The sequence below is a fragment of the Amblyomma americanum genome, chromosome 6 (assembly GCF_052857255.1).
Source record: "Amblyomma americanum isolate KBUSLIRL-KWMA chromosome 6, ASM5285725v1, whole genome shotgun sequence".
Taxonomy (NCBI): Eukaryota; Metazoa; Arthropoda; class Arachnida; order Ixodida; family Ixodidae; genus Amblyomma; species Amblyomma americanum.
The window spans coordinates 23,045,703-23,055,689 of record NC_135502.1 but is presented as its reverse complement, the minus strand read 5'-3'; positions in this window follow the sequence as shown (position 1 = coordinate 23,055,689).

The following is a 9,987-nucleotide window of genomic DNA, read 5'->3' as shown; positions in this document are numbered from 1 at the left end:
ACTGCTACACTGAGGGTGATACCTGGTCACACTAGAATCCCAGGCAGTGAGGTGGTGCATAGCCTCGCCCGCGAACTTCAGCACCGGGTGCCCACGTGGGACACTACTCTCCACTACAAGAAAGAAATAAATCTTCGCAATAATATTACAGAAACTCTTCGTATGCTATCTGTTCCGGTCAAATCTCTCATCGCCACTCAACTACGCATTCTTCGCCGCATACGCCTAAATATACACTCCTTACTCTTGTCCGTTATCTCTACCGTATTCGACACATCCCCGCTTACCCGAATTGTCCCGCCCCCTACACTAATTTGGAAAATAACCTTTTCTCCTTCCCCGTTGTCATTGCGTCCTTTCATTTTCCATGCCCTTCTTCCCCAACGTGGCGGGCTTGACTAGCCTCAAGAAAGCCGACGTTGTGGTTGGCACTGGTGTATCGAAGAAGGCAACAAAAAATTTTCTGTTGTCACAAAACATTTTCTGTAGTATTTTGGGACCTGACAAAAGAAATTCTTGTAGTAACAACAGGATTTCCTGTAATATTGAGAATTTTCCTGTCACAACGACCAAACCAGTTCTGTCGCAACAACATACAACTACGCTATACTACAGAAAAATCTGTCGTAACGACAAGACGACCAAAATTTCTGTTGTATTCTGGAACCGGCTCTGTCGTACATTTCAACTGCCGTTACCATGGCAACCAGCTGCGCCGTTCCGCTGGTGTTACAGTTGCGCCTGGCTATGGACCCTGACGTATAAAAGCCCTGGGGGCACTAGGAATGCGCATAACCTCAGGACTTTATACGTCAAATTCCATAGCCAGGCGCAACTGCAACACCGGCGGAACGGCGCAGCTGGTTGCCATGGTAACGGCGCATGCGCGGTAGTGAGGTGTGACGTCACGCATCTGCTCAGCGGTGGAGTCCGGCGCGGCGAAGCTACGAGCGCCTGTGGAACGGCGCAGCTGGTTGCCATGGTAACGGTGCGTGCGCAGTTCTGGCTCGGGCTGACCACGTGGAGCACGGCTCTGACTAGCGTAGTGTAGCTCTCGCTACAAAATAAACACGCACGCTATTCTATAAATGTATTGTCATAGACCAAATCAATATCGTGGTGGTCCAAGATTTGGTTTAGTTTGGTTTATGGGGGTTTAGTGTCCTAAGCGACTCAGGCAATGAGGGACGCCCTACTGAAGGCTGTGGAAATTTCGACCACTTGGGGTTCTTTAACGTGCACTAATATCGCACAGTACACTTGCCCCTAAAATTTCGCTTCCATCGGTGGTTCAGGGACTCGTCCAAGCATATTTACACGGCCTAATATTGCATTCAAATGTTTCTATTTAGTTCACGCTGTCGACAAACAAAATTACGCAAAACTGTCACGGAACCAAACTTCAGCGACACTCGATATGCCTCTTGAGGCGTCCCTTTAAACCAGCAGTCTGCATCGAACGCAAGCAGTAGTCCCTGAAAGGCGCGTTCGCTCTGTCGTATTGATGAATAAAGGGCACCGAGCTAACGAATACAGCGAAGTTTAGATCATGGTATTTTGTAGCTTATTGCTCGCAAGGTTGGACACCCGTAAAGTTGGGCTTACATACGTTTATGCTTATTCTTTATTTCTGTGAAGCATGAAAAGAAACAAAAATCTGAAGAAGTCATTTAGTAGTAGACGGCGTCCTCCGCCACTGTTACCCATCATCCCATCCAAACAACCCTGAGAATAAAAGTGCGTGCATCATTTTTCGCAGAAGATATGTTTTCCTTTATGTAAAAACCGGCTTCTGTAAGAACTTTTTGGCGTCCTTAATTGTGTCTCGCTTGGTATGGAGTAAAAATGTGCCATAGGAATAAAAATTAAAATTTAGGACCTAATGAAGAACAAGCAAATGGAGAGCTATATTTAAAGAAAAGTTTTACAGGCAAAAGACAAGAAGCTTGCCAACTTCAATTAGGAGCAGACAAATAAATCATAAAGCAGATATTATAGCATATGCCCCATGTCGCGACACAAACAACCCGTGACTCAACAAGGCAGAAAATTGCCATGCACTCGATGCTGAGCAGAGCATCAAAAATGAATAAAAAGTACACAACAAGTACATTTGAAGACCGGAAAATTAAAAAAAATTAGAAATACCCAGCGCTGCGTCCCTCCACATCTCCGATGCCGGCTGTAGACTTGTCGTATTCGTTTTAATCCACTATTGACTATAAACCACGCCACCTGAAGACAAAACACTGGGCCTACTGCTGGAAACACGATGCATTTCAGATAAAATTGCATGCATCTCCACAGGGACCAGTGTGTAGTGGAAGCAGAGTTCAGACGGACTCGAATAAATACAAAGCACGCAGTTTCTTGTGCGTGGTTGCATGAAACAGAACTTGCGCCCACGACGCTACTGCAACGCAGTGGGTGAATTAAACACAAAAGTTTTATTTCAAGCACCTTCATTTAAAGCTCGCCGAAGCAGAGCAAAGAACGTCCTCAACCAAAACATTCCCGAAACTAAAAGCCGGTAAAGTACTGAAAGAGACAATGTTACGCTCGGTGCAAATAAACAAGAAAATACAGAACTTCGAGTACTGCTGTCTAAAAGGCGATGTCGAAACTCCGCTTCAGTGAAAGTGCGGTGCAGTAGCGAGAACATTTTATTTCAGTTGCGCTCTAGCGGGGAAGCAGGGTGGCGCTTCAAGCATCAGCGATACAAATGACGTTGTGGAAACAGATTGAACGTCGGAGGTTCAGCACGAACAAGGAATACATTTGCTCGGTCGAACATACGACGGCAAGTCTCACGCGGCCTTCCTAAGCCCTTTCGGCAGCCCGCTCTTAGTCTAGGGAGGAATCCGTTTAAAACTCAAGTTGCGCTGGCTGCCTTTGGTTCGTAGGTAGGTTCCTAGTTTGGTATCCAACTGCCGCTAGGAGATGATTTAGTTTGTAGCAGAAACTTTAACTCGGAAACAGATCTCTCGGAGAACTTAGTGAAGGTTCCTCAGAATTAGTGCAGGCAGACTTCAGCAGAAACAAAACAAATTCATCATAAAGTTTGGTATAACTTGATAAGTGCAAATGAAATTTACGAATGTATTTGCGTTGACGTGGTACCTGTCTCCAATTGCCGCTCGAGCTCTCGGCCGTACTTTTCCAGAGACCACAATTCCCCCGATATTTCGCTTTAAAAGTAGGAGCCTCGAAATATGCATGCAAATGGTTTGATAAAAGAGAAGTGTACGTGCAATGTGAACTTATCAGGAAAGGTGGTCGATATCAGCCGGGGCGTATGCAGTTCATTCGGGATTTCGACACCACTATGCTTCAGCGCACGTTCGATGCTCCGGCACACGTCACCATTCGTTCCGTTTTTTTATCTTCATGAATTTCTACTTTGAACGATTAAAGTTAAATTAAAGTGTCACATTTCACTTGTTAATGATACGCAGCGTGCTATTCGACACTGTCCCTAAAGAGCTTTCCCCTAGGTTTCCTCTTAGTTGAGAATATGTTATTTGAGAAATGTTCTACTTTGTGTGCATGGAAGGTCTCTTACGATAGGCTTCCCCACAGTAGCGCGACTGTTGAGCTTTGAGAAAAGCATTTGATTTGTTTATTTCGTTTTTCTAGCCTAATGGTAGATGACTCGGCAGATAAGGGCACTCTTGTCTTTGCGCGAAAATATTCCAAATGTATTCCTACGATGAAGTCTTGTATTTGTCAATAATTAATATGTTTACATGTACCTATATGCCCTTGGATATAGTAATTCCTAACTTGCATTGTTCACGCTGGTATTGTATATTAAACTCTATTGATAATAAATCAACATATTCTAAAAGCTGTCTGTCTGGTACAAGAGGTACGTTTTTTATTTATAAAAGGTCGTAGTATCCTCATTATTACGTGAATAAAGCTTTTCATGGCTCACTGTAAACTGTGTAAGAGACGGGGATAGACGAAAGTGGCAGGGAAAGTCGTGAAAGAATATCGGTTCCTTTTGGGGTTAAACCTCTGGTTCAACTCGCGGTACGAAGATCAGTCGCTCATTGTCACCGTTTCCCCTTAATAAATCTTTGCCTTTATTGTGGCGCATCCCCTCAATGCGGCTTGTCCTCATCCCTGGAGATTTCACGAGAGAACAAAACACTTGGAAGTTGAGATTGAACTTCAGGGACACCTCCTGAAGAAAGACCATTCATCATGCTGTCAGTACGTTTTGTCCTCCTGTGCTGCGAACTAAGAATCTGTGCAATGGGAGGAGGAAGGGTCTTGGCTTCAGAGAACAAAGTTACACTGTGCGACGCATTGAATTTATTTTTTTGCATCTCAAATGTGTGTGTTATTGCTGCTCTGAGACGTCGGAACTTTCTTGTAGCGTATTAATAGCACCCTAACCGCGTGATTATCAAGGAGTAAGCTTCGCGTAGTAGGTACCCTAATTTATTACACGAATAAATAAGTTCATACCGCCTATCATGTGGCTGTAAGGAAAAATTCATCGGGATTTTTTTCTATAACTTTCTGTCAGGAGAAAGGCATTTTGGAAACAATATTTCAGAACTCCATTTTATAAACAAACGATTTCTTATTCGGGAAGTCTCCTCGGTGTGAGGGAAAGTTTTTCAAACAGTAGTTCTCTCGTGTTTGATTTCGACCACTCGGACATTTTGTCCCGGCAGGGTACAGCTTCAGTCATGATGTAATACAGGAAAATATAGTATTTTCTTTGTTATCGAGTGTATCCTGAGCAGTCGCCATTTTCAAAATTTTGTTTACCTTTTAGTACCTGCGAACAAAGGAGCTTACGAAGGATGGCTGTGTGTTCCGATCTCAATTTAAGGCAAACTTGTTTGTATGTCGACCTGAATACATCTAGGATTTCAGCCCTTAAATAACACGAGCTCTTTGCTCAATGGAGTGAACGCGGAACAAGGAAGGCCTTCACTTTTAGCGTTTGGTCCTGTTCTTTTGTAAATAGAACATGCGCTCCCCGAGTACATACTAAGTCCTTAAGCATATGCAATTTTTTTCCGAAAGCGACAGTGAAAACTATGCTCGTTCGCGTGAGGTAAGCAATTGTCATTGTCAAACGTCCAAGACTGCAAACGCTCTGTTTTGTTATTTATGATATAATCCGTTTCTTATATCGCTGTCACATCTAGTTTTGTTGTCATTTGTGGTCATTCACAAATGCTACTAAGAATCAATGGTTCCTGCGACAATGTAGAAACTTAGAGATACCACGGAACATACATAACATTGCAAAAAGTTCTGATAACTCGTTCCAATTAGTTTCCAGCACCGATAGCGTTCACAGGACAGCAACGCCCTCATATTGCGAAAATTAAAAATAATTTATTAATACCACTAGAATTAGAATAACGCACTAACTTTTAGCTGTTCTATAGTTGTGTTCCGCTTACTAAAGCAAGCATTTACTAGCTCTAAATTTTGAGAGTCTGCTGTGACGAGGAAAGAGCGTGAAAAATAAACAAAAACATTAAGTATATAAAATTAGAAATATGAGCATGTTTACGACTGGAGTTTTAGCTGTGTCTGACTGAACTAAGTCGGTTATTTCGGAAATACCGCAAATGTTACATGTAAGCTGCTTTATTTGCAGCCTTTTATTCTCTTTTATTATTAACTGGTGCATTGATACAAATGTCGTTCTTAATATGTACTCAGCTTTCTGAAAGGAAAAAGACGTTGATTTTATGCATTCACGTGAATTTCCAGACAGTAGACAAGGCAAAAGAAGAAGCGGGCTTGCTTTTGTGCGGTTCATCAGAAACAGCGCTTTGTTTTTTTCTGTAATTCTGGAGGAATTTGGTCGGAACGCCGGCGCACATTTCGTCCAGTTAACTACAAGTTGAGTCAACTAGGCATTCCAAGTCGCGCCGGCATATTGAGTCATTTGCCGAGCATCATCAGGTTTGTCACCGACTCGGCCCCGTTGCGTGATTGCCTGGAACACTGACTCAACACCGCAAAATGAACTCGGCATCGTCGCCGCAAGCTCCGGTCAATAAACAAAAACGAAAACCACGAAGCAAGAAGCCCAGCAAGCAGTCTCACAGCCCTCCTTCCGAAATATCCGGCGCTCCTGACGACTTTGCGACCACGGAGAGCCAGCGGACGCCAGGCGCGGCTTCTTGGACTTCAGAAAAGAAAAAGGCGTTGGCTGACCACCACAGAGGGTCAGCAGTTCAGCTGACGACGACTCCACGAGCGGACTCTGGCGCCTCCCGACCAGATTTCATGGACAGCAGCGCGATTCATCTCGATAGAAACGCTCTGGACTCACCATCGTCCATCTTGTCTTTGCCGGTGTCACCGACTTTAAGCGTCCAGGGGGTTTCTTCTCCACCCACAGCAAGCGACTGCCGTAAAGAGATAAGCAAGACCCTGGTGGGCACAGTCGGTGACGAAAGCTACGTGTTGCCACGCGCAGGTGAGCAGGGCTTCTCGCGTTTTACAACCCCGAAGCTGCCCAGAGGTATGAAGGATGCTGTAGCAGTGGGATCATATCGTATACTTTACGCGCACTACATCGCACAGTACACAGGCGATTTTCCGTTTCACTTCCGTTGAAATGCACGTCTCGTTACGTTGGGCGTTACCGTAGCTACTCAGCCATGGCGACGAAATGTACGCCAGAATGAGCATCAGCCTCGTTTACATGCGACCAACGTGAGTGGGTCAGCAAGGCCAGTCCGACTTGGTGATTGCGCGTTGATATGCACTCGGTAAGAGTGAGTGAATCCAGTAGGGGTACGCCCTCGCAGGTTTAACGGCAGGTGTAGTAAACCGGCTCTTGTTCCAAGCTTTCTCAAGCAGATAATGTTGTTATCAGGAGTGAAGCGGATTATGTATCATCAGCGGAGAAAGCCTGGTGAGTCAACCCAACATCTGTAGTCGGTTTGACCCGATGATCGCTGAGCCCTATCAGCTAGAGCTTGTTGGAGCCCGATGGGCAGATTTCAGCCCGACAGGCGGAATTGAACTACCATTATCGAGTTGATGTTATGGCCCCGAATTTAAGGCGAAAGCTAGAAGTTATTCCCATACCCAGCCCCGTAGCGGAGATACTACTGCAACTCGAAAAACTGAACGGCTGACAGTTGGTCTCCATTTTATTGCGACACTTTTCCACATTTCTAAGGTGCATATGGTTTAAATGAAGAGGGAAAAACGGAGACGATTTACCCTCTCAAAAAAACAAAATAAATTTCCTCTCACAGAGCCACTGCGGCGGGTGCGTCAATTGTTTTCTTGTATAGGGCTCGCTTGCTGTGTGCCCGCGGTGTTTCTCTCGTACTAAAAACCAGCGCTTAAGAACCCAGAAAAAGGACGAGACGAGACACTTGCAGGCAATGAAGTCAGGGCCTTCAGTGTGTCTCGTCTCGTCTTTTGTTTGTGTTCTTAAGCGCTGGTTTTTATTGCGATGGATCACTTACAACTCGCCAAATCCTCAGTTTTTCCGCGGTGTTTCTACCTAAATATTTAGAAAAGCAGAATCATGATGACACCAGCCACTTAGTTGGGGCGAAAATTTCATAACTGGGGTAATTTTTCGCTCCAAAAGTGGCTTTTTAATCCTGATTATAGGATTACCATCTTTGCCGTTTTCAGGAGTTGTCTCGTCACGTGTCCCAACGCCATCGAACATGACTTTGGACCGGGCACAACAATTGCAATATTCTACCGTTGGCGCAAATTCCGAGACAAGGCATAAAGGCGTGGAACGTGAGCACAAGAATGGGGGCAGGAGTTCGGATCCTGTATCAGGGCTGGCGTCAAGCAAAGCGATCAAAAAACAGCCGCAGCCTCTTCCGGAAAGAAATGGAAGCAACGACGATGCTGCCTCAAAAAACTCGATACTGCCCTCACGTCGTAACAAGCTGCCACTTCGATCCATAAAAGACATGACGCGAAGAGAAGCGAGCGACGCCCCGGGAAAACTCCCAACCAAGCCAGCACCTGCAACGATAGACGCAAACTACTATACGGCACTCAGAGATCTTGTAAGTTCTTGCTTCATGGCATAAACTATTCTATTACGTTGGCGTTACAAAAAAAAAAGAAACACGCGCGAACGAATTAGTGAAGTGGAGAAGACATGCAGTTCTTCAGTGTGTTGGCTTCTTTGCAGAAAATTCTGCATTATCAGGGTGAAGGTTGTCTACTTTAAAACATACGCAAGCAGCGACGACAAGAATCGTTTGGTGGCAGTGAGAACCGCAAGGAGCTTGACTCGATCACAGTCCCTATGCACGTGTGCATCCGAGATAGGGGCGTTCACAAGGAAACACAAGCCAGACACGAGGATGAAGTAGCGTTCAAAGTTAGGCTTTTGTTATCAGTTCATCCTTAAATAAATCTCGAAGGGCAAAAACATAAGACGGAAAACTTGAGCTCTGCTTATCATTCCTGCTTCCTTCGGTTACCCTGTCCTTCGCGCTGTTTTAAAGAAGGAATGAGGTTGAAGGTGTGGTTAAGGAAGCAACAAGCGAGATAGAGGCCAGCATTCTATACCATACCACGCGCCTTCCTATTGAGTCGGTTCGCAATGAGACCTCGAACTGAAAAAAATAATCGGTGACTCTTCATCTAATGCACCAATGCTGAACCAAATTAAATACCTTTTGGTGATGGAAAATAATCTTTCACGGGAAATGACATCGCACTGATTACGTTATGACGGTCGTTTATCGAAAAATCAAAAACTACGTTTCGTCCATGTTTCTAGATGATCAGCAGGAGCCCTTCTCCTGTGTAATGTGTGACGTCCCGCTGATGAAATCGCAGCCAGCACCTAGCCGGCACTGTTCAGTGGTTTCTGCCTCCTCTTCGCTAAAGCATTCGGCATTGCGCTATCATTGCGTGGCTCAGTTAACTCTATTTATTAATCCACTCCTTCAGCCGAAAAGCTTCTAGAAAGATGAAGCACCTTCCCGACCCTTCAGCACTGGCCGAAGAGACCTTTATCTGAGAGTTCTTGCTAAGCAAATTAGCATAAAGACTGCTCAACACGCTTGCTTCAGTACATAAAGGGCCGTGCGTATCTTGGGTTTTACGCTTGAGTCTCTCATTGCTTTAGCGCTTTGTGTTTCATAACGAAAATTTAAGGAGGCTATGTCGCAGCCAACCGCTGCTTTTTCTTCTTGTAGGGTCTTTAGCAACATAAATTAGATACATTATCTGCGGGCTAGTGACTTTTAAGAAATGTCACGCGTCATACAAACGCTATGACGACGAATTTTTTGATGAGGTTACAACACCAAAGTCAATAAGCTTGAAAACCACTGGACAACCGTGTTCTTAGGCTTATGTCATGTTTTTCAGCTGTCCTTAATAACATCTTAAAGCCCGCAGATTCAGCGAAAGCGTAGTGGGAGAGAGAGGGACAGCAGTTCTTTGTTTTTTTTTCAAGCAGTCGACAGCGGGTCTTCTGGTCGCAGGCATCGTCGATTGAAATGAATACGGCGACGCCCAGTGCTGCCAGCATCTATTCGAGGCAACGCTGGAAGTGGACTCACACTCTTATTTTAGCCGCTCTTGTCGTGATCTGCGCCACGCTGGCTTACTCGCTGCTTTGGAGAAACTCTGAAGCACTTCGTGCCATAGACGGTACGTGCACAACATCAGCCTGCTACCAATTTGCGACTTACTTCACCGATTCGCTCAACTACAGCGCGGACCCGTGCGCTGATTTCGGCTCATTTGTCTGCTCCAAATGGAAGCCCAGCACCGAATTCTTCCGGACTTTTTCTAGGGAAATGATCAAAATACATATGCAGCGCATGACAACACTGCTACTCCACGGAAGACCCACGTTCAACGCATCGGCCAAGCCTGTAGCTTTTCTCCGAAAATGCATCGAACAGAAAGAAAGCGAGGAGAACTTATACAAGTTTAAGGCGTTTGCCGCCTACCTCGGTATTCCGTGGCCATACAAAAGGATAAGCAATAGAA